A 27,010-nucleotide genomic window follows, 5' to 3' on the forward strand; every position below is an offset into this window, starting at 1 on the left:
AATCGTTATTCAAAAGGTGATTTGCTCTAGTTTGAACACTTCTGTTAACATCACCGTTTATATCCAAACTATAATCTTTTATTCCAGTACTTCTGTAATAGGGCTGGACGATTAATCGAAAAGTAATCGAAACCGAAATTCAGAACCTCTAACCTACATAATTTTCCCATGTCGGTTATTTCGGCTTTAAGGCCTGTTCACACCGGGACGATTTTCGCGTGCGTTTATCGCCGACGTTTAACGCCTCGTGACTAAACAAAGGGCGCCAATGTGAGTGTGCACACCGACGCGCAAAACGGCAGGCGTAAAAGCGTCATTTAAAAAAAAAAACGCCTCGGGTTCGTTTTTTATTTTGAACCAGCGCGTTAAAAACTGGCCGACTAATGAGATCGGCGCTTTTGTTCACGTGCCTGGAGCTGCTGAAGTGACAGTAAAACATGACTTGGTGGCGCTCAAGGACAAAACGGTATTGCCGAGCACGCATTGATACAACGAAGAAGTACTAAGTAGACTAAGAAGAAGATGAACAGCTAATGCTGCTTGCAAGTTAGCAAAAAGTGTGTGAATGGTTTTGGCCATAGACATAATATGTCTTATGGGTTTTGGCAAGCACATAAATACTGTCTCTCTTCTTCTTCTTGTGTGACAAGCGAGTGTCAGAACCGTAAAGTGCCGCAGCACCACCTTGTGTACCGGGAGCGCTATCTTCTGAATTTGCACGTTCACTCTGCGCATCGCCAGTAAAAATCTCTTGGGTGTGAACACTCAAGACGCGCCGAAAAACGTCACGAAAAACGCTGGCGATAAGCGTGCGCGATATTCGTCCAGGTGCGTACAGGCCTTTAGTCATGTGACTCCGCCCTGTCAGTCACATCAAGTGCAATTTGCAGGCACACAGAAAGATTCAGGAGCAGTTATCTTTGTTTATACAATCTGGATGCTCAGTTTTACTATGGAAATTGCATGTTTTACACAGTTTATACAGGTAAATTAATCGCCGTTCTTATATGCGTTGATACATGCACACAGACGGCGCGTGCAAGCCCCGAAGTCAGATCACTTTCACTTGCGTCCTCATGAAGTTTGTCAATTAAATGCGTTTAAAGGCTTGCCAGTTTGAACATTCAAGCGATTTTACACTATTCAAGAACAACAATATGGCAAACATATCCGTTCAGTGCTCGTGAGCTCTTTTTCTGTGACACAGAGAGCCGAGTTGTGTCATGCCCTGAAGCCAGATCACTTTCACTTGCGTCCTCACAAAACTTTGTCAATTGTATGTGTTTTAAGGCTTGCCCGTTTGAACATTGAAGCAATTTTAGACCATCGGATGTGTATTATGTTGAACTAATGCTTGATTTATTGTGACACACGAACACTCATACAGACAATAGCTCGCACATCACGTGAAGAGAGGAGCGCGGAAACTCATTGTCAATGCGGTCCTGTGATTTATCACTAAAGTAGCTTAGAAACTCTACCATTATAGCATAGATTGTCTACCTTTAAAGTAACTACAAACCACAGCTTCAGAATTAATAGAGACGTTATGACTAATTCACACACATAATCACTCTCTCATTAATGCATTCAAATAAATGTAATGTAGGCCTCCTTTGCTAAGTTATCTGTATCTGATGTACAACAAACAGATAGACCCATAGACAATAACTGCTGAAAGGGAGCGGTTTCCTTCAAATATTTTAAAATCACAAAGAAATGCACTTTTTCTTTAGAAAACAATACCCCACCTTTAATAGTTGAACATATTTACAGTACAAGCCTCGTCAGTGAACTATGAGGGCAAAAAAGGAAAGCCAAAAAAGAGTAAAATAATCGTTCATTAATCGTAATCGAGGTAAAATGTTTAATTAATCGAGATTTTGATTTTAGGTCTAATCATACCAGCCCTATTCTGTAATAATTTGAATAATTGTAAAACAGAAATGATGATACTGTGTGGTTGAAAAGACTGTTTGTAAAGCTGTTTAATACCTATACATGACAACTGCTCTCTTTGAGTCAGCGACAGCGCGAACACAGATCTGAATGTTCCCGAATCGCTGTCATGTAGGAATAAGACTGCGTGGATGTTTGAATTGAGATCGCAATCTTTTAACGATTAATCGTACAGCTCTAAAATGCATATTCATTTTGCTATTTAATTATTATTATTTAAAGATTCAGTTACATGAGCGTTATATGACAGCATATGTAATCTAAATGTTGTTATTGTTAGTTAAAACTATTAAAAAATCATTTAAATATAAATATAAAAGATGAAAAACTAAAACTTTAAAAACTTAAATGAACATTTTAAAATGTTGCCTTGGCAAATAAACTGAAATAAAAATTAATTAAAGATATATAGAAAAAAGGGAAAATTAAAATATTAAAGTAAACGCTATTTAAAATATTTATAAGAAATATGCACAATGAAATATATATGTCCAATAACTATCTGGTATCGTCCTAACTCTGTTACAGTGCCACTGCAAAAGGCTTAGTATAATTTATGACTATGCAAACTGTCCAAGGCTACAAGAAAGGCCAGTTTCATCTTTGATCTTGAGTCTAACAATCTTTCAGGGAAACCCTTCCTCTTTCTCTTTAATCTGATATTATAACTCCAGGAAGTGACCGTGGTGTTCTGCAGTGCCACAGAGCTTGTTTATCTCTCCAAACAGCACACTAGATGACCTCTGTGATGACCTCTGTGATGACCTCTTTGACATCTTACAAGTGCCAAAGTTCTGCTGACAGACACCCTCCCCCGCTGGCCGTTGCACTGCTTTACTTGAATCTACACTCCATGACGCACATTACACGCATCTCCTGCGAGCTCTATGTATACAAACAAGAGACAAATTAGCATGGTTCAACACGCGGTTCAGCTAATGTTCTCCATTCCTCCTTCAAAAATAAATAAAGACCTCTTCAATGACTATGACATGGTCATAGACAACAAACTAATAAACCCTTAGTGCTTTATTGCAGTTTGACCCACTCGTTGGAGCTGCAATGAAGCCACTCAAGGAAAGCATTCTCCTTCTGTAAACATGCACAGGTGATGTGATTTTTAAGCAAATATGTTGACTTGGTGATGATTACATAATTTACAAACAGTTCAGGCCAATCCAATATGGCATCCAATACAGCAGAATAATCTGGGGGCCATGCAAGTTTTGTGTACATGATCAAATGCTGGCTGTGACTGGCAACTTAAAAATATATATATTAAAAAACACTGACAAGGAAAGAGTTAACTAAAACTGAGCATTGTTTTCATTAATTGAAATAAAGCTGAAATAATAAAAAAGTAAATATTAGAAAATTGCTGAAATAAATAAGTTAATATATTTTGTTTGTTAAAAATAAATATTTCATAACTAATAACTAATACAAATTACAAGTATATTGCAAAGTTAAAAGGAAAACTGAATATTAAAATAAAAAGCTAATGCAAATATATCTACACATTGAATGCAAAATTATTGTACAATCAACATAAAGAATAATTTCCATAATATTTTTTTAATGGTGTCTTCTAAATGCTAGCGATGCTTATGGCGATTCCAGTTAAACAAATCACAACAAAAATAGCGGTGCAAGCTTATTAATATTATTACGGTCATTTACCTAGATTGAGTTAGCAGAGAGTTCATTGTTTTTGTACCTTTCAACAGGCATCCATCTCACGCAAATGTACATAGACCAACAAATAGCGCAGTTCCCATTCCAGAGTAACTGATTTATCTGTCAGGTAATGGAGGATAAGTCACAAAATGATTGAAATGCCTACCCTTAGGTAGAACAAGTCATTATTGTACGAGAGACATTTCCTAACTGAAGCACATGGAATCAATTGCACATGACTTGTAATGGAGACAAATCTTGATAATTACTATGGCAGGAATGGAGGCAGCTTTAATAAAGTGACCATTCACTAATGTCACACGGTTTTATAAATGGTGACCAAGGGGGAGAGAGAGAATGAGACGGAATGTTTAGAGTCGGTCTACGGTCGCTCTCTGCGTCTGTGGCCACCTAAAACAGCAGGGCATTAGGGAGATATACGGCAGGCCGTTTCACACCTCTGTCGTGAAACTGCGTAGAGCAGGCGGTTCACATGCATGGCAGAGGATTTCTGACCTGGTCCCTATTGGACTCCCCGCTGAGAAGGGCTGTTGCAGATATCAGCTGCACAGGTGTCAAACCTCACTCCTGCTTTCCCAAACAAGCCACCCTCAGTGCAAAGAGTGTAACTGACTTCTCTACCACATGCCCCCGCCTGTTTGAACAGAGCACAGGGAACCAGGACTGTTTACATGCAAAGGACCTAAGTGGAAAAGCTGCTAGGATGATTCAATTAGATATGTTATCAGGACAGGTGACTAGGTGTGAAGTATTTTTGTTGTTGTTGTTGTTGCAGTCAGAAAAAAACTGTTCCTGTAAATGTTTTTTTTTTAAAAGTATATACATTTTATTGTTCATGCAACATATTTCCTTGACATTAAGCAGGTAAACAAATGAGAAACAGCCTCTTCCTACCCGCAACTACCCATAAAGGCCTGGTCAAGCGTCAACAATGTTGTTTTGTTTTTCTCTTAAATGCATGATACTGAACTTATCTTAAATCTTAAATGACATGTTGTTTCTCTTGCATGACTATATTTTGCATTGATCAAACTAGGCCTGCACATATTTTTACAATTTAGGGGGAAAAAAACTACAAAAATGGTCATGATAATTTGAAAGTATTGATTAATAGGTAAAACAGCAATGAAATGATGCATAAATAAATTAACGTATAGCATCATAAAGTATTTCAATTTAAATATTTTAATAATAAATAAAATGTCATACTAGTACCAGTAAACTATTAAATGTATTACTAAAATCTAAAATATATATATTTTTAATGCACATTTTTAATCAGTTCTATTAAGTGAAATTAATAATCAAGAACATAAAAAATATCATAATCATGCAGGCCTAGATCGAACTGAAACCCATGAAAACTGGTTCTTCCTGAGCAATTATGTATGAGTGCTAAACCTTTGGCCCTGGTTTGCAGGACAGGACTCAGTGTTGGGAAGCCACACCTCTTCCCTCAAATCTTCCTCATGGTGAGCACGTTTACAGAGCGTGGCAAGGCCCTTAAATTAGGTCAGTGCTCTGGGAGCTTAACCTACTTGCTTAAGTATGAGAGAAAAACTGTATTTATCACCTCACCAACATATCTGCCCAGCCTTTAAAAGGTGCTGAAAAGAAAAGGAGTATGATTAGTAATTTCATAAAAGAGAGCCATACAAGAGAATCTGTTGTTTCATGTGTTTGGCCGCAGGACTGAAAAGTGTGTTGGTGGCAAAACACCCAGGTGTCAGCTGCAGCACCCCGTACCCGTGATTGCTCTCTTGAGGGGGGGGATAGTGCACTCAGTCAGGATTCCCTTGTCAAGTCAAGGGAAGGGTCAACTTGTTTCAGACTGGGGTCAAAGTTGAGTCTCGTGTGCCAATGATCACGGGTTAGTCACCACAATATCTCCCGCAGCATAACTAGCCTCAGCGTGGAATTTTGTGCCTTTTAAAATTTTAAACGCCTCAAATGTGAGAAAGTACGCTATAAGAGCATCTATGATCACTGATAACCTGAGCTTTGCTGTCATAGGTTAATCTGTGCTGGACAAACTATCATACTGCTTACTGTACATACTGTATACTGATGTTTGTATGAGATAGCATGTGAAACAGTATCCAATAATGTTTTATACTAATAATTAATATACCTATATTAATATAATACAATAAATGACACTATGTATTACTTATTATTTTCATGTAATAGAATAAATAGAACAATGTAAATTGATATTATATACATCGTAACATTATATATTATTATATAATATATACATTTAAATGTATTAATTACATTTACAATAAAAGTATTATGAATAATACTCAAGTTAATATTAAATTATATTTGTATACATTTTCCCCTTTTTCAACCATTTTTGTCTTAACTCAATGCAGCCTGATCCAATAATAAATAAATAACAGCTAACATCACTTTCAGTTAATTTGCTAGACTATCAATGGAAGGTCGAGCCGAGTACATTGCATTGTGGGATACACATTTTGGCATGTATTATATCATCAAGGCATTCTATTCAAACAGAAACAGTATACATACTGCAGAACTAGTTACAGTGGCAAGAAAAAGTATGTGAACCACTTGCAGAATCTGTGAAAATGTGAATCATTTTAACTAAATAAGAGGGATCATATAAAATGCATGTTATTTTTTTATTTTGTACTGTCCTGAATAAGATATTTTACATACAAAATGTTTATATATAGTCCACAAGACAAAATAAATTGCTGAATTTATTAAAATGATCCCGTTCAAAAGTTTATGAACCACTCAGTCTCAATAATGTGTGTTGTTCCCTGGATGATCCACGGCTGTTTTTTTGTTTTGTGATGGTTGTTCATGAGTCCCTTGTTTGTCCTGAGCAGTTAAACTGCCCAATGTTCTTCAGAAAAATCCTCCAGTTCCTGCACATTCTTCAGTTTTCCAGCATCTTTTGCATATTTGAACCCTCTCCAGCAGGGACTGTATGATTTTGAGATCCATCTTTTCACACTGAGGACAATTGAGGGACTCAAACACAACTACTAAAAATGGTTAAAACATTCACTGATGCTCCAGAAGGAAACACGATGCATTAAGAGCTGAGAGGGGGGGGGGGGGTGTTTGAGCAAGATGAAAATGTCCAAATGTTTCTTATTTTGTTTAAATATCTTCTTTTTTTCCCATTTAGTACTGCCCTTCAGGAGCAACAGAAGATACTTGCATGTTTCCCAGAAGATCTCCTTGATCTTCAAATTCAATACATTTCCACCCCCTGGCTCTTACTGCATCGTGTTTCCTTTTTTAGTAGTGGAGTCCCTCAGTTGTCCTCAGTGTGAAAAGATGGATCTCAAAATCATACAGTCATTGCTGGAGAGGGTTCAAATATGCAAAAGATGCTGGAAAACTGAAGAATGTGCAGGAACTGGAGGATTTTTCTGAAGAACATTGGGCAGTTTAACTGCTCAAGACAAACAAGGGACTCATGAACAACCATCACAAAACAAAAAAACAGCCGTGATTCATCCAGGGAACGACACATTAATGGTTCATAAACTTTTGAACCTGGTCATTTTAATAAATTCAGCTTTTTTTTTTGTCTTGTGGAATAAGTATATGTTAACATTTTTTCTGTAAAATATATATTTTCAGGACAGTACTAAATAAAAAATAACATGCATTTTGTATGATCCCTCTAATTTAGTTAAAATGATTCACATTTTCACAGATTCTGCAAGCGGTACACATACTTCTTCTTGCCACTGTATATGATGGCATGCAATTCCGAACGTTCCCCATGCTCGTAACCTGCAGCCACAATGCAAAACAGTTTAGAATTCGCATGAACAGTGAAACACTAACAAACAGCATGTGTTCCTATATTTGGATATCAGCTGACTTGCGCATTATACAGCTGCTTACTCGGAAGGGTAAGAGATAGCAACATGAATGCTTATGAACTTTGAGTTCAATGATGTTGCAGAAGCCTCACATAAAGGATTAGAAAGCAGCACAGACAGTAGCTTACAGCTAGTACAGCAGACAAGGACATTTAAAACACTGATTATGCTATCAAATCAGCTAGAACGTGGTGAGAATAATAGAATAAACAGCCTGTTAACATAACAGTCTGGTAGGTTTCTGATGTAATCATCAAATCTGAACATATAATGCACCTCCTGAACTGAACAACTCCTTTCCGTGTGCAAAGTCTGCAAACCAAATCAACAAAAAAACAAACAATTGGCCGAGCTTTAGTTTTACAAGGAAGAATTAATACAATTCCAGGAAGAGGAACGTTGCATATGAGAGCAGCATTCCTGCAGCGCTTAAGTAGTTCATTGGAACTAAAAGCTATCCAAACTATGCACCTTTCCTCGAACCAGAAGTGTAGCACAGACATGGATGAAAACTTCCATGCAAATTCATTTTGCAATGCAAAAAGAGCCCGGAGCAAGTGATGACAGGAAATGTTCAATGATTTGCTGTAACACTTTATGGAAATACTAGCATACTGCTTACTATACAATAGATTCCAACAATAAATGTGTCCCTGGAACACAATATCAGTCACAAGAAATTGAAATGTATACATCATATGAAAGCTGAATATAATAATAAAGCTTTCCTTTGATGTATTGTTTGTTAAGATAGGACAATATTTGGCCGAGATGCAACTATTTGAAAATCTGGAATCTGAGGGTGCAAAAAAATCGAAATATTGAGAAAATCGCCTTTAAAGTTGTCCAAATGAAGTCCTTAGCAATGCATATTACTACTAATAATACATTTTTAAATATATTTACAGTATGAAATTTACAAAATATCTTCATGGAACATGATCTTTACTTAATATCCAAATGATTTTTGGCATAAAAGAAAAATGGATAATTTTGACCCATACGGTGTATTGTTGGCTATTGCCACAAATATACTCGTGCGACTTATGACTGGTTTTGAGGTCCAGGGTCACAAATGTTTTAGAAGAGTTATTAATATAACAATCATGTGTATCATTATTATTATATATTTATTATCATTTTATGAAGTGTATAATTTTTTGAAAAGTGTTGGCTCTGTGACGAGTGCCATATGCGCACAAAAAAAGCATCTGCTGAATGCATAAATGTAACTTAAGTGTAATAATTTTATAGAAAGCAATGTTATATTAGTCTTACTATTAATAATGCAACTATATGAGATCCCCGCAAATGTGCATAGCAACCTATTTTGTCTACTAAAACAGCATTAAATAAAACACTATATAGGAGGAGGAGGAGGAGGAGGAGGAGGAGTGATGGAGGCGGCAGTGCGCAAGTAGTCTATGCGCAATGCACTGAACCCCCAGCTGCGATGCATAAGCTTAGAGTGGGCCGCACACTCCCCCTCCGCACATGTAGGTGAGAGTAGGAGACTGATCTATATGCTGGGGAGTATGCGAGCGCAGTAGAGGCAGAAGGAGGGAGTGCATCAGCAACCGTTACTCACATTCCTCTTTCAACGACAAAAATGAAAGCGAGTGCAGAGCAGCAGGAATGCAGCCAACTGTCGAGCTGAATAGGGATTTTTGAATACCGAGGAGATTGTGAGGAGGCAGTGATGAAAATAACAAAGGACTCTTAATGCGACCAAGTCCAAATCACACATATTAGTCATTATTTTTAGATAAGCTTGCATCTCCAGCACTTGGCATGCCACTCTTTGTCTTAGATGCAAACATATTATATAGCACACTATAAAACCTGCTACATAATCCTGCCATGTGGAGCTTCAGGGACGTGATATAAGCGGTTACAAGATGAGGGCAATCCCAAGAGATCCACAACAGACTGTTTATGCAACAATTACCGGCACATGTCATGTAACCGAGGAATATGAAATGATGTGCATGACGGTTAGTCAAAATTTTTCATCCACTCTGCTGGAAACGGGGGGAAAAAGCTGAGGTGCTGACTCATATTTTGAAAGCTCACTACATAAATAGCACAGTCATCATGACCCAGCACTTTTGAAGTGTTTCTCTCGCCAAGCCTTTCATAACACGCTCAGCTCTTTCACAACACAGACAGAGTAAAGGACTTAAGTGTGGGGTATTCACCACACATCCATCTGTTGAATAACAACAACCTTGCCAAACAATCACAAAATCTATCACAGGTTATGAAGCTATTTTCAGCACTGCCCTTTCTCATATTTTGAGCCTTCTGAAATGCTCAAATTGAATTTACCGCATGTATTATTTGAGCAAGTTATGTCACATGCTAGCTGGAGAGTTGCTATGTAAAGTGTTACATATGAAACTATCAAACAGCCCATTGTTTAGTCTGAAAGTCAATGCAAGACATGCATGACTTGAGCCTGACCGACAGTCTATCAGTCACTGACAGGCGTCTAGTCACCGTATGGCAAAAACAGAAATTACCACAGTCCCTACAGTATTTTTCCTGTCTACCTCAAAAAAGCATCTCTAGAAAAAACCAGACACCGTGTTTGTGTAAAATTCAGACTGAAGTCTCGGAAGGTGTTTTCCCTGAAGCATGTTTTTCCAAACGGGACCCCATACTTTCCCCCCACAGTCTGTGAGTCAGTCAGCTGACGCAAGACAGCAGGAATCTGGTCAGGGGTTTTGTCCCGTCTAGACCGAGCAGAATGTAACTAGAGATGAAATCACAACGGAAAACAAAAGCAGAGCCTCTGCAGTGAAGTCCTATACTGCCACTCTGTGGTGTAGTACATGTATGGCACTCTTATCCATGACTACTGTACTCTGTGGATGTATTTATATACAATATTAACATATTCCAAAAAATGTACAACTGCAAATTTACTGTTAAGATTTTCAAAATATTAGGACAAAATTATATATGCACAGTGGGGTTTAAAGAGACGCTGGTGACACTTGCTTCTATTTGTCTTTTATTTTTTTATTTACTTATATATAAATAAATTAATAATATAAATAAATATATATATATTCTTTAAAGGGTTAGTTCACCCAAAAATGAAAATTCTGTCATTAATTACTCACCCTGATATCGTTCCAAACCCAGCTGTTCATCTTTGGAATATATATATATATATATATATATTTTTTTTTTTTTTTTTTTTTTTTTTTTTTTATTAAATCTGAGAGCTTTCTGTCTATCCGCTAAGCAACTACCACTTTGATGCTTCAAAAGTTCAAGATCGTAAAACTAATCCATATGAATCCAGCGGTTTAATCCAAATTTTCCGAAGCGACATGATCACTTAATATGATGAACAGATTGAATTTAGGCTTTTATTCACATATAAACATTGATTAGTGAACATAAACAGAAGCTCAACCGTACATGCATGATGCGAAAAAACAAATCTCATTGGTTCTTGAGGAAGCTCAAATGTGCTGCATAACACACAAGAACGAACCTCATTGGTACTCGCATGTCAAGCAAACATGCTGATGCGTGACTTGAATGTTTATATGTGAATAAAAGCCTAAATTCAATCTGTTCATCATATAAAGTGATCGTGTCTCTTCAGAAAATTTGGGCTAAACCACTCAATTCATATGTAAATGGCATGCAGAGGACAGGCACGAAATGTGTGGGGAAATCCATTTGATTGTCGTTTAAATTAAAAAATTATTGCAGCGCTCTGGTCAACCGCTATAGAGTTAGTGTCGCTATAGAGTTAGAGCAGGTGAATGCGGTTTACTGGTTTCATAGAAAGAGTATGATGTGAGCGGCAGTCAGCCAAATCAGTCACGGTAAGAATACTGTCCTGTTTGCGGACAAAATAGAGTGGTGCAGGTATGACATCACTTTGTAGGCCAAACGCGTAAATTAGCATTTTAGCACTTCCGGTTCCATTGTCCATGAAATTTCTTCTTTTTTTTTATGGGATTTCAGTTAAATGGCTGAAATAAGGTCTGTGGTGAACACAAGCTCAAGACACTTTTACGTTTTATTCTACGACATAAAATACATCAGTATTACCCCAATCGTTATTCTTTTAAGATGTTACGTGTCTTGAAAAAAGGCGGTTGCCAACAAATGGGACTACAGAGGCTGTCGAGGAGATTAAACGTCATCACACCTAACAGGTAAGCTCAGTCCGCTTTTACAGCCATGTTATGCTCATAATTATGCTCTTATAAACGATTCTAACTCAGAGGTTCTGGGAAAAGGTTTTTAGATAAAAACTGAAAGAGTTGTCGGAAGCTTAGTGATGGTGACGTTGGTGGGACCGTGGTGTAGTTCCTTTATAGCCTACCTTTAGCTTTTTTTACTACTGGCAACTGCATTTATGCTTCATCTGTGTTCATCTGTGATGTCAATTATCTTGATGGACAAAATGTGCAAAGTATCATAAACTTTTGTTGCTAACAGAGCTTGTTTAGTGTTTTTTTTTGTGCAATAATCCAAAAGTCTATGAAAAAATACTGCAAATACATGTGATGCAAACTGCCGATTGTTACATCAGTGGCGCCATGTGACCCCAGGGCCTAAAATTACTACTCACCAGCGCTAAATGCGAGTATATGAAACGGTGCCAGTCGCCAGTAACAATTTTTTGAATTCCACCAATGCAATGTTGTGACAACATGAACCACGCTCTGTACAGTTGACGGGTCAGCGCTGGATCATCACAAAAGATTCAGCCTTTCCAATGTAAATATTCAGGTGCCGGAACATGCAGAAGGGAATTTGTTACTCACGCCCTGTGTGGGAAGTTTAAACATAAGAAGGGCGTGCCCTGAAAGCCACATCTCAGACAGCACACAAAGTTGAGCTCTCTTTCATGCCTTCCTGCCCTTGAATGGACAAATTCACACTCGACGAGTATCCCAGTAAACATGGTCGGTCATGTCTTAAGTGAACTCAAACACAAAATGCATGATCTGTACATGCACTCGGTCTTAAAGTGACAGCGACATTTTATTAAATGTCGGTACCTGAAATCTAGCTATTAGACCTGCCTGAAGAGCACTGTTAATTTCATGTATCTTTGTTGTATTGTATTTATTGATGCTATTGCTTGTTTGTTCTTATTTTATTACTGACTGTTTACTTGTCTTTAAAAATAGGCTATTAAATGTATTTAGTTAAGCTAGTAGTTTTAGCTGTGGAATTGAAATTGGAATAAAGGATTGTGAATTTTCACTCTAAAAAAAAGGCTCGTAATCATAGGGGAACCTTTTTTAGTGCTATATAGCACCAATTTTGGTGCTTCAGTGGTTCTTCAGCGGTTCTTCAGAGGTGCTATATAGCACCTTAGTCAAAGAACCGGTGAAGAACCTCTGAAGAACCGCTGAAGAACCTCTGAAGAACCGCTGAAGCACCAAAATTGGTGCTATATAGCACTAAAAAAAGGTTCCCCTATGATTACGAGCCAAGAACCATTTTTGGTGCAATATAGAACCTTTTTTTTTTTAGAGTGTAGGCTATCTAAAATGTTGGTGTCATAACTGCCTGTTTTTGTGTCATGGCTGGTAAGAAATAAATTAAGTCACCGGCCATTGGCAGGTGTGGCAAAAAAGTTAGTTTTAAGCCCTGCCTGCACCACTCTACAGCTCAATACGAGAGGCAGCACGAAACGCAAAGACACGTGAAATAAAACTTAATTACGATTTAAAGAAGAGTGGCTTGATTAAGTGATGGAAATAAAGGATGAGCACAGAACAGAAACAAAATTCTGAGACATTTAGCTACAATTACTCATCCACCACAGGTGTAGTGTGAAAACTCAAAATACATCAGTTACATACCTCAGCTTCAATAGATTTTTGTGTTTGTGGTGTGGGTTTCAGGGATGTTTAGATAACTATAGAAGAGTTCACATGTTCACTTTTCTTGAAAACATGTAGCTATTAGATCAATTTAAAGGGCAATTGTTTTGCAAGTAATTAGCCTACATGTTTAATCTCGTCTTGCCTGGATCTTTGGTAAACTCGTGAACAAAAATCTTGCTTCCAACCGGGGGGGTTGGTGTTTACACTACACCATTTTCACCTAAAATCTAAAAAAACTTCATATGCGTTTTGGCAGTTAATTTACACGACTATGGCGTTTTGTGGGCCTGAAAATGCAAACTTTTGAAAAAGGGTTTCAGCGATTGAAATAGGGATGTCACGATACCAAAAATACAGTAGTCTGTACCAATACCATACAAAATGTCCGGTTCTCGGTACCACAGCAAAATGTTTTTTTTTTTTATCAAATTCAATGAGTTTCTTAATAATGATGATACTCAGAGTCATTATAAGTAAATAATACATCACATTTAAAGGCTACATGCTGTTTAAAGTAAACATTGTTTATAAAAAACGATCAAGTGAAAAATAAGCAACCATCTAAGCATAATTATTATTAGTAGTAGTAGTAGTAGCCTATTATTATTACATAGAGAAGTAGCTAAATCTATTGTACAACAGTAGCCTGATATATTTCTGTCAATATCTTCAAGTTCAACCAAACTTTTATTTTGACGGGTTGCCGTGAAGGCCTTTGAGTGTCTGTGTTTATGATATGACAGTTTTCTCAAATGAAACGGTAAATTCTCATGAAGTGACGGTTTATGCGTTAATTTCCTCGTATAGTGACATGACAGAGGCTAAAAGGACAGTGTGTGAATGGCACGCATGTGCGCACACACACACAGAGACGCAGAACATACAGGAGTAATATTTAAATAGTATTTTGCAGTTTAATATTCACAGACACTACTATATATTCGGCTACAGTCTGGAGCCCTGCGCTTATAAACACGGAATCGACTGAACGCAGCTGCGGGTACCGAATATACCCGGGAGTCGGTACTACCGGTACTACAGAAATGCTGGTATCGTCACATTTTTAAGATTTCACTACCGACTTGGTACTGAAGTACCAGCACTTGTGACATCCCTACTACAAAATGCTCATACGTATTACGTGTGCAGTCTATGGCCACATAGATTTTCTTTACAAAGTGATATCGCCAACTACTGGCCTTGCATGAATAATACCACGTTTTTAGTCGTTTTTGCAGATCCGTGTGAATGACAACGGTGTCGTCTGAATGCGAAAAAAGTAAAGGAAAAATGTATCCTCTTTAGAACATTGTTGTCATGTAAACGTTTCCTGATTCTACAAACAAAAACTTGTAGCTATACATACAAAACATTATGGTTAACATAATGCAAACAAAAAACTGTCTAAATTATTGTAGCTCTCCTTTCATTGTTTGATTTCTAAAAAAAAGTTATCAAATGTGCAAACAACAATTTAGAAGCATGTACACATGAACTGTCTATATATATCAGCACTGAACCACAATGAGGCCTCATCTATCTCTATTATCAAAACTGAACTGTGGACTGGGTGGTTGCTATGGACACAGCTCATTGTAGGCTGCAGAGAGTATATGCATAAATCAGTTGAATATTGTTACATTGACACCCCCATGTGGTCAAGCTGCATTAGATTACCTATAGGCCTATATATATAAAATTCCTTGTCAACCAAGTACAAACATGACCTGTATCTGCATTCTCGGTTAGATCAGTATAACTCGTATTTAGGCTTTGTCTTACCTGGATGATGGAGAGGTTGTAGACTAAAATTGGCTCAGGTACCTGCAGGTAAGTTTGCTTGTCTAGAAAACACAAACACAATACACATATCATTTATTACAACAGGAAAATATTAATGTAACGTTATTTACCTATTTGACCATCTTTTTGCGTGGTCACTACGTAATCGTATTCCATATTAAAATTGTGTTTCATCTGTGAAGAGCATTGCTACAACTGATATATTTCAATTAAAAAGTGACAGATATAACAATGAATTATATAATTATATATTAATATAATAATTTAAAGATATACATACAAAACAAAAAACGTTTCAAGAAATAATGCCATAATTCCTAGTAGACACTTGTTCAATGATATGAAAAATGAATTTTAAATGCTCTACTTGATTCACTAGAGGGCAGTGTCCTGATGCAAGGCCACTAACATAATTTATATAATACAGATTAGGCCAGAATTAGCATGATTTTAATCTACTTTTAGTAGCTATGCGGAATTAATCTGTGAGGTTTTTAATCCCTCTCTAATCATGACACAGAAACATGTTCAGACAGGCTTTATCCAAGCAAGTGTAAACATACTGTAAATTCTACCGTTTTCGCATGGGTTACTGACTGTCAACTGGTACACCTTACAAAGTATCATAGTTGTGAAAACCTTTACCTTATAATCCTCTTGTTTTTTGCAACTATTAATTCTAATAAAAGTTTGAATATCATTGACTTATGGTGTGTTCAAACTTTGCATGTTTGGTTCGATTAAAACAAACTCTGGTGCAATTGCTCTGTTAAGTGCGGTTCATTTGAATAAGTATGAATGCTGCCCTGGTGTGCACCAAAACAAGCGGACCAAGACCGTTGAAAGGATCCGCTTTTAAACAAACTGGTACGGTTCGAATTAAATATGAACGCAATACGGGCCAAAGACAAGATGTGACCCTAAAAAGGACAGAATGCTCAAGCATAACCGTTTTTTTTTTTTCTTGTCATAGTTATGATGTTGCCAATCACAGTTCGGGACAGGCATCAGAACCGTGTTTCCTCACAGCAGATCTTTGTTTGTGTGAGTGACGGAGGGATTCCTGCCGCTGTTTTGACTCCTTTACATTTTAAGCTCTTTTTATTAGCTGTTCACAAGTTCTCAGCTGGTCAAAATACCATCATATGTAGGCTATGCACATATAACAAGCACATTTAGCCTAGCACACATCATTGTTTTGGATGTTCAGTGGAAGTTTGTTTTGGGATGTCATGAAATATCCGTAATAAAAGCCGACCAATCAGGTTAAGAACATATGTTTAGGTTCGGTTTTAAAATGACAATGTAAACACTACATTTTGTCTGGACCAAATGAACCGAACTACAAGTGTGAACACACCCTAATTGATCTATCGTAAGCCCCTCCCCTCGAACACAGATGAGCCAATGGCAGTTGAGTATCAGTTGCACTGGGGACCGGAACTCCGATATCTTTAGGTTTCAGCGCCATAGAGAACCATTGGAAAATCCGAAGCTGTTTATGCTCCAAAAATGGTAAAACAATGTGTCTGGGATATTGTAACACTGATTCCAGGTATCCTGAGAGAATTTTCCGGTTGTCAAACTCTCATTATTAAAGTTAGTGAGTCCCTGCTAACATAGAAACTGAAATAACTAACTGTTCTCACACTATGTAACGTTAACAGTGTAGCTCAAAAGCACATACATTTCTGTGCGTTTAGATATGTTTACTAAGTAGGGACTCCTATTTTGATGGGTATTATAGTCTACGGAGCAATGCGGGTAGTGAAAGGGAGAGCTCGCACTTGCAGTTGTTTTCAGATACAAAGTTTACAGTTTATTAGCACCCCCGAAAAGGCACAATGTCTGTATATGTTTGTTTACTGTTAGTTGTATGAGTGTTTTTGTATAATTTGTTGTGTATGTTAATGATAATGCAACGTAGAGTTTGTGAATGAGACGTTAATGCGCACTTCTTATGCTTTGTTGGTTCAGCTCTTATGGTGATTTTTTTGAGGGAAAAAGGACACAATAAACTTAATAAACCATCATTTAAGTTTGGCCATCAATCGGAGGGGGTCCGCTACATTCTCCAAAAACAACTTGGGATAAGGTTTTCACACTGACACTATCATTGCAAGACAGTTAGCAACTCTGTTTGTTTGTCCGAGTTAGCAACAGTACAATTATATCACTATGACCAAAAAAATAAAAGTTCCATTCCACATTAAATAGCATTTCACAAATCAATCCTATAAATATGCAATACTGTATTAAAAATAAAATAACCCAGCATATTTGTAGTCTAATCATAACTGGCAGCACTTTCATCATACAGTTTCAAAGTTGTACACGAGATGATGAAAATGTGCGTTACAGCTATAACCATTATTCATGTTGTCAAAACAAATATTTCCAACCAGGCAAACCAGAGTAGAAAGAGAGAGAGAGAGATGTGAGGCGGCAAAATCAAAACCTATGAATAATTAATCTCATCTCATTCAGTGGAGCTCTGAGTATGATCCTAGCCATGCAAAACAAAGTGGCAGGACCAGTTAATAAACCTACTGCATTTCACTAACCATCTGTTACTCTATACAGATAATTCATGTACTACTGTGTAAAAGAAATGTATATTTTAATTAGGGTTCCTATGGAATAAGTGAGTGAGCTGGTTCTTTAATTAGTGCACAGTAACAGGTCCAGCTGTAATTATATTTGTGTCCCTGGAAGACTTCATACTGGAAAAATATAGGGCGCTTCAAGCCATCTGATTAGCTTGAGCTAATTGATTTTAAAGACTTCGTATGTTTGGTAATACAATCAATATATGCACCACATCTTTTCATATAATGTGCAGAGTGTGTGTGTGTGTGTGTGTGTGTGTGTATATATATATATATACAATACATTATCAGAAACGTTATCAGATAAAATAACTTTTCTTTCACAAAGCATGAGTTTCAAATGGAAACAAAACCAATATGGGTAGATGCCTTTATATTGTTCTGTTTTGTACATACAAAAGAGGGGGGAGGTGGTGGTGCACCTGCACTAGACAATGTGACATATAACTGACCTGAAATAAATTTAGCATCTGTCAGGAGAGTATATAGTATACAGCATTAGATACAGAAGACATGGCAGACTGGACTTTGTAGTGAATCTAACCAGGCCCAGTGCACTGTGTACTAGCACACTGTGAATTCTGTGGCTCAGTATGGTAACGTTGCCAAAATCGTGATAATGGCTCACCATGATGTCATTTTCTATAATAGGCAAACAGGAGCGATACATCAGCTCTACAAATGTAATACATTCCATTTACCAGAGCAAATCAAATACCTTATCTGTTGAACCTAGTTTTTTTTTTAAGGTTTCCCTATAAAGGAGAACTATTATAACAAAAATGAACATATTTGTACATTTATATATTATTCGATATGCTTCTCTGACCACTGCATAGAAATTATTTATTATCTTTACATTATCTAAATGTGATTAAACATGACTAGTAATAACCGTACTATGTGACTAAATCATATTTGGCATATATACACATTTATTGTAATAGACTCCAGAGGAGGATGGGCTCCCTCAGCTGAGTCTGGTTCTTCTCAAGGTCCAACCTCCCTGTTCACCTAAACATCTTTTAGAGGTGTTTTTTTTTCTTTTCTTACCACAATAGGTTGTTCCCTAGATTACATTCTGTACAGCTACTATGAACGAGATGTATGGTTAAAAGTGATACAGAAAGAAAACTTGCATGCCTATTAAATTGTGCACAACCTTACAAGGGAACTACAGTATGAAAAGCAGGCCTGTGGAGCTGTTATTGGTGCTGCTCGGCTGTTTTTGAGTTTTTTGTTCAAAGTCCAGAACAGAATAACTGCATTCAGCCAACATTTTATCCTGATATCGTCACATTAAATCAGCCCAAAACGATGCAGAAGTGCAGGCAGTTGCATATCTGCCATAACGCACAGCATTTTGCTCCAGAGCTCTGTTGCTGTTGGTAGGCCTTGCTCACACTGATGGAAAGACAATGCGGGCATTTTGACAAACGGTACACTATGTACGCCTCCCTGCCTATAGCTCTGAAGACTCCATCAAACGATGTATACAATGTACAACCCTGTAATGACCCGGCGCTGCAAATATCTGCCACAGAATTAGATAATATGCAAGGCGTAAAGGTGTTGACAGGAGGCGCAGGAAAGCTTCTTCTCGCCTGTTAAGCTTTAGTTTGAGCCAGAGAATAAAGATTGATTCATGCAAACACCCAAATGCCAATCTTGCCCACGCGGTTTTTCAGAAAGCAGACATATAAAATGTACAGTCTACTAAATATTATTGATACGAAGCCCACTCCCCACCCCACCGGACAACGCTCAGAAAATTCAAGCGGTTTCGGATTCGTGACACCGGTGGAGTGGAGCGCGCGCCCAGCCTAACGCAAACGCATTGAACAACACAGGCGTTTCGGCAAAGCAAACGGATGCTCGATTACAAACCTGAAGAAAGGAAGGAAGGAAGACAATAAGAGCTTGTTGTATACTCACCTCGTCTACAGTGATTGTGGAGGTAATTTAAAGGGCCAGGTTCGCGCAGAATTGTTACCCCCCCTACCAAACAAACACCACCCCCTCCGTGCACCAGTGTCCACCCAGTCAGTCCCCCCACCACTGGTGACAGCGTTCTCGCACACAAACTTGCTTTTCTCTCCTGGGAAAAAGCTGAGTCGGTTCTGAGTCAAATAAGGCGGATCTTCGTTAAAATCGAAAACCAATCAGTTTCGCCAGCTCTGCCCTCTCCACCCTCATCGGGTGCCTACGGGTTTGGTTGCGTCCGTCGGTGAACTGTTTCGATGCTCGATGGGATTTTTGGGGGGTTTTGAGTTGCCGAGCGGTTAAAGAAGTACACTTTACACAGCGGTTCATCGACCCAGTCTTCAACACATTTGGGCGCACCGAACTCGAGCCCGTCTTGCACTGCAGTATGCAGTAACGCCTACTGGCCCAAGAGGGCGCTAGTGTACAAACTCTGTTTGCACATGGAAGAAGAGCGACAACAAGGAAACAGAATAATTTAATTAATCTTCTTGTTAACAACATTTTATTTACATCAGTGCTGATTTTCAAATCTGAAACCAATTTTGTGTGTTCTGCATGCTGACTCTATTTTTTATATTATTACCATTTTTTTTAAAGTTATAGCCTGTATTTTTCCCATTTCTTTCCCTTTCTTGTCTCTGCCACTTCCATTGCTGTTCTAAAAACACACACAAATAACATTCATTAGAACTAACTGTTGTCTGTTTATGTAGCTTACTTGTTTTCTAAAATGTTTTTTAATACTAGTAAGTAGCCTAATCCAATTGTTGCTATTAGCCTTTTTTTAACACTATAGACTTAACTATTGATTACAAATTAGTAGCAATACTAGAAGACTACACAATTTTATTCCAACAGTATAGCATCTGTTATTTAAGCCAGTATTTATTAATTAGATATACTAGCAGTTCATGGTCATTATTCCATTGTTTGAATTAAAAATGTTTGAATGTGCATTGAATTCTAATTGTTGCTTGTATCTAGTTCCAGTACTGTTCAGATAGCATTTATTTCTAAGTTTGTAATATATTTATTCTAGCTTTACTAGAACTTTGGTATCTAGATATCTAGATTAGATATAGGGATGCACAATATATCGGCCACCATATCAGTGTTAATTTTTTATGTTATCAGTATTGGCCTTAAAAGAAAATTTGGCCGATATATCAAAGCCGATAAAGAATGGATTATTTCCTTCTGCTGAGACACTTCAGATGCGCACTGTTCACCATGATGGTTTTGAATGACTTGAAATATGATTGGAATCATATTGGCTACATAAAATTATAAAGAGAACATTATTATAATTGTGTGTTTGGGACATGGCTTCCAATGGTGAGACTTTTGTTTTTGTAATCAGGTTCTCAAAAATTATATAAAAATTTGGATTTAGATTTATGGGCCAATAAATCGGTTATTGGCTTTTAAAAATAAATGAATTATCGGTATCGGCCAAAATTTTCATATCGGTGCATCTGTAAAACGAGCAGGAAGGTGGCTGGCTATTTACTATGACGTTTAGTAACATAAAAATAGATTAAAAAATAGCACTTGGTGGCATATAGTTAATACTTAAAGGGATAGTTCACCCAAATATTATCCCTTAATTTACTGACCCTCAAGCCATCCTAGGTGTATATATTCTTCTTTCAGACGAATACAATCGTTGAATGCAATAACAAAGAGTTATATTAAAATATAAAGCTAATCCAAGCTTTATAATGGCAGTGAATGGCAGTCCAAAATTGAAAGTAAAAGTCCACAAAAGTGCATCCATCCATTATAAAAGTAATCCATATGGCTCCGGGGGGTAAATAAAGGCCTTCTGAAGTGAATCGATGGGTTTGAACTGTGAGAGGCATAACTCTCACAGTTACTAAAGATTGTATTCGTCAGAAAGAAGAATGTCATAAACTCCTAAAATGGCTTGAGCGTGAGTAAATCATGGGATAATTTTCATTTTTGCGTGAACTGGCCCTTTAAAGAGACCCAAAATTTTAAATTCTGTCATTTACTCACCCTCATTTCATTCCAAACCTCTAGGATTTTCTTTATTCTGTGGAATAAAAGAAGATATTTTGAAGAATGTTGGTAACCACTTATTACCATTGTATGGACATAAATACTTGGACATGTAAACAATTTTCTATAAACAAAGTTCTTTTATGTTCCACAGAAGAAAGTAAGTCATTCAGGTTTTGAACGAAATTAGGCTGAATAAATGATGACAAAATGTTCATTTTGGGTAAACTATCCCTTTAAAATATTGCTGTAATACAGTGTAGTTCCTTTGTGTATTGCTGCATTGGTATTATTGTTGCATACACAACTGCAAATACAGGCTTCAGTGGGATGTGTTCTGCTTCTTTGAGTAAGCCCTAGGTATGTGTTAGATACTGTAGGTGGATCTGCACCTCCAGGCAAATTTGGCATTTGGCACCAGATCAGAGTGAGCCACCCGTAATAATAAAGCCCTGTGGTTCTCCTCCGAACTCAGCCTATCAAAGCTTTGAAAATGCAGACAGTTTAAGAGACTGTACCCTGTGGCAGATAAAAATACATTATTATAGCTAATAGCATAGTGGACCGCTAATCTAACATAATACCTTTTTATGAAAGAGTGTCCAATGGGAGTTGCATTTACATTCACCGTCCAAATAGACAAGCAGGAAGCAGGTTTGAGTTTGTGCTTGCCTGTTTACTAAGCCATCTGAAATTGAAAACAAAAACTAAAGACCTTTTTAATTATGAAATACATAAAAAGTCTTGTGCTAGAAAATGTTAAAGATGTTTACCTTCATCTGTTCGCTTTGAGATTCTACTGTTTTATTCAAGGACTGTGCGGACGATTTGTCTCTTCTTTCTGCTTCACTTCACAGCCTCCCTCAGGAGCCCTGGGATTTTCATTGTGCCTTTGGATTCTCAAAGGTCCCAAATGACTTGTGCTAACATTTGACTTGGCACAGCATAGTTGCTTTATTTTTACAGTGGGATGTATTTATAGGAAATGGGGATGGAAAATACTTTTACTGCATTAGCGTTATGCCCTCTGGAACATGAAATTTTGCTGATGGCAGGATATTTTCTATATGATTTTCTCATGCTTTGAAGTCATGCAGTTCTCTCTCCTCTCCCTCAGATAGCAGCAGTACATCTAACAGTCTGCATGGAAACTGCAATACTGCTGAGAAAGGAATGAGATGGTGCAGTTGTTGGGAGGCGGGGGGCAAAGAGAGAGAGAAAAGAGAATGAAGCAGTGGATCACAGTCACAGGAGAGTTGATTCATGCAGGTTCCCTGGCAGCCCTTTTTTTGTTCTGTACTGCTGGCTTGATTCTCAGAACATCATATGAAGCTCCTGATCCAACTTGCCAGGTTGCCTGAGTGAGATATAGGCAGCAGATCATTCAAATCTAGAATCGGAAAGAAATTGGCAACTCAGTTTACATTTGACATTAATGTAGGGATTGCACCCAAAGCCCATATACACTCACCTAAAGGATTATTAGGAACACCTGTTCAATTTCTCATTAATGCAATTATCTAATCAACCAATCACATGGCAGTTGCTTCAATGCATTTAGGGGTGTGGTCCTGGTCAAGACAATCTCCTGAACTCCAAACTGAATGTCAGAATGGGAAAGAAAGGTGATTTAAGCAATTTTGAGCGTGGCATGGTTGTTGGTGCCAGACGGGCCGGTCTGAGTATTTCACAATCTGCTCAGTTACTGGGATTTTCACGCACAACCATTTCTAGGGTTTACAAAGAATGGTGTGAAAAGGGAAAAACATCCAGTAGGCGGCAGTCCTGTGGGCGAAAATGCCTTGTTGATGCTAGAGGTCAGAGGAGAATGGGCCGACTAATTCAAGCTGATAGAAGAGCAACTTTGACTGAAATAACCACTCATTACAACCGAGGTATGCAGCAAAGCATTTGTGAAGCCACAACACGCACAACCTTGAGGCGGATGGGCTACAACAGCAGAAGACCCCACCGGGTACCACTCATCTCCACTACAAATAGGAAAAAGAGGCTACAATTTGCACAAGCTCACCAAAATTGGACAGTTGAAGACTGGAAAAATGTTGCCTGGTCTGATGAGTCTCGATTTCTGTTGAGACATTCAGATGGTAGAGTCAGAATTTGGCGTAAACAGAATGAGAACATGGATCCATCATGCCTTGTTACCACTGTGCAGGCTGGTGGTGGTGGTGTAATGGTGTGGGGGATGTTTTCTTGTCACACTTTCGGCCCCTTAGTGCCAATTGGGCATCGTTTAAATGCCACGGCCTACCTGAGCATTGTTTCTGACCATGTCCATCCCTTTATGACCACCATGTACCCATCCTCTGATGGCTACTTCCAGAAGGATAATGCACCATGTCACAAAGCTCAAATCATTTCAAATTGGTTTCTTGAACATGACAATGAGTTCACTGTACTAAAATGGCCTCCACAGTCACCAGATCTCAACCCAATAGAGCATCTTTGGGATGTGGTGGAACGGGAGCTTCATGCCCTGGATGTGCATCCCACAAATCTCCATCAACTGCAAGATGCTATCCTATCAATATGGGCCAACATTTCTAAAGAATGCTTTCAGCACCTTGTTGAATCAATGCCACGTAGAATTAAGGCAGTTCTGAAGGCGAAAGGGGGTCAAACACAGTATTAGTATGGTGTTCCTAATAATCCTTTAGGTGAGTGTACAGTAGGATATATAAGACGGTAATTGCTTGTTGCTTATGTGTTTTCCCCTTCACAATAGATTGCTATGCCATACTATTAATTATTAAATGATACTCATTTTTTAATTACTTTTTCCTTGAATCAGTAAGGGATTAATCTTATTTTTTTCTGTAATTTAATCAATTACTTCTAAAGTATAGACTTTAGAACATTAAAGTCCCAGTGAACCGGAAGTTGCAACCGACTTTATTTCAGTGATTTGACGTATTTCCGAGAGAAACGGAATACTAAATGAGCAGAACAGAGGGCGTGGTTTGTTTTTTCCTCCCTGTGAACTGATTGGATATAGAAACGTAGGCGTTTCATTCAGAAAACGCACCTCCTCGCCATCTCTGTTTATTAGCTCACGGGCAGCAGACTGTCAGTTGGATGGGCGTGTTTAATGATGGCATGTCGGTGTCGAAGCCCAAGCCGTCAAACAGACGTCATCAAAAAAGGCCTACCAATGTAGAGGGGAGGAGCATTTTCAGATTTTGATTAAAGATTACGAAGCCAAATAATTTTTTGATGCGGATTGACTTGCACCGATGGATTGTTCACCACAAAAATAGCAATTTGCGCTAACAAAGTAAATATGATCAATTTTGATTTCACGAGGAATTTAAACAATAATGGATTTAATGTTAAAGGTTTTTCAAATATTCCCTTTCATGCAGTGTGAAATATAGCTGTTTGTGAATGTAAACTTTCTCCAAAGTTGTAAAGTCGAAAGTACACGATAAATAAAGTTATTGTCTCCCAAAAGAAAGAATCAGCTCTGAACTGCCTTTATGAGTCGTTTGTAATTCGAATCCCACTGCGGTTCTAAGTCACTAGAAAATACATTTGAATAATGCCTACATGTTATCTGCCGCAAACAACTTGACCAGACCTCAAATGTCATTTTACTGGCGACTGCTTCTCAAATCTCAGGAGTTCAACGCTGGATTCGCAAAACGCTTGCTCTGGAAAGATGGCTCAGTACCCAGTTTATTTAGACCAGCTTGCTCCTCAAAATCACAACCTGTAAGCATCAGTAATTATTGATGTATATATTTTTACCGGGCGTTCAAAATAGTTTTGTGTTTTATATTGTGGCTAACCGGCTAAGTCTGTCTACTGTCTCACTCTAATACTTCTGCTAAGCAGCTGTGGGCCACTATTACCTAAAATGGTGTCTATTAATGCATATTGTATGTTGTTCTTACTACTTTGAGTAAAGATTTGTTTTACAAACATTTGTTACATCAGTCATTCACGTTAGTGCTGGGCTAACATATGCGCTGATATTGATACAGTTCCCGCATGTGCATCGCAATAAATTAGAAATATACACATTGGTTTGTTGATGAACATACACTTGTTAATACTGATGGTGAGGAATTACAGTTGCAACATCTCATAATATATCTCAAAATGAGTAGTGTATCACTGAGAAACGTCCTGCTACCCGGACGATCCACGGCTGTTTTTTTGTTGTTGTTGTTTTTTTTGTGATGGTTTTTCATGAGTCTCTTATTTGTATGTTCTTCAGATAAATCCTTCAGGTCAAATTCTTCAGTTTATCAGTATCTTTTGCATATTTGAACCCTCTCCAGCAGAGAGTGTATGATTTTGAGATCCATCTTTTCACACTGAGGACTACTAAGGGACCCATACACTGCTACAGAATGAACATTTGTAAATTTTTCTTATTTTGTTTAACCCTCATGTTGTCCCCAAATCTGGTAACATTTTTTACAATTTGACCCCAGCAATTTTTACAAAGGTTTATGTCTCTCATGTCATTTATGACTGACAGCTATCTAGTGGGCCCTGGAACCATTTTGATGACATTAGCAGCAGTATGTCTACCCTGTCTTTCAAGTGAGGAGCGGGACCATAAAAACGTGAACTACTAGTGGTTCTCGCAATACTATAGGCATGTTTAGGTTAGGTTAGGTTAGGTTAGAGCCCTAAAACAGAGGGAAGTTGTTTGAATGTTATATTGAATATATAAAATTATAGCATGTTATAGTGACCTCAATAAAACAACCAAAACAAATGTGTATAAAATTGTGATATTGTGTTTTATACAGCTAAAAGAGCCCGGGGTCAAATTGACCCCAAAGAACATGCTACAAAATGTGTACAGGACATTGGAAAAATATCATGATGTTAATTTTATGTTTAAAAAAACAAAACAAAAAACAGACGTTAAACATCAAATTAACCCCAAAGATAATAGTAGGGTTTAAGGTCATAATTTTTAATGTAATACTACCCTTTAGAAGCTACAGAAGATACTTACAATTTACCCTGATCTTCAAATCCAAAAGGTTTACACCTCACAATGCACTGTTTCCATGTGGATGTTTGAACCTTCTGTAATAGTTGTGTACGACTGAGTCCCTCAGTCGTCCTCAGTGTGAAAAGATGGATATCAAAATGGATCATCCAGGTAACGACACACAGTATTAAGAATCAAGGGTATGTA

At 37.7% G+C, this 27,010-nt stretch overlaps 1 protein-coding gene across 1 annotated transcript in view; it reads right to left on the reverse strand.

Annotated features, from left to right (window-relative positions):
- gng7 (guanine nucleotide binding protein (G protein), gamma 7) overlaps positions 1-20,191 on the reverse strand; it is a 36,396-nt gene extending 16,205 nt beyond the window's left edge. The window contains exons 1-2 of the mRNA XM_079818412.1: positions 19,756-20,191; positions 15,191-15,252 (exon numbers count right to left, since the gene is read on the reverse strand). The gene's annotated coding sequence lies outside the window, so the exon portion shown is untranslated. The remainder of the gene's footprint in view (positions 1-15,190; positions 15,253-19,755) is intronic.
- Between the last annotated feature and the right edge of the window lie 6,819 nt (positions 20,192-27,010).

The sequence above is a fragment of the Gobio gobio genome, assembly GCF_949357685.1.
Source record: "Gobio gobio genome assembly, chromosome: 6".
Classification (NCBI taxonomy): domain Eukaryota; kingdom Metazoa; phylum Chordata; class Actinopteri; order Cypriniformes; family Gobionidae; genus Gobio; species Gobio gobio.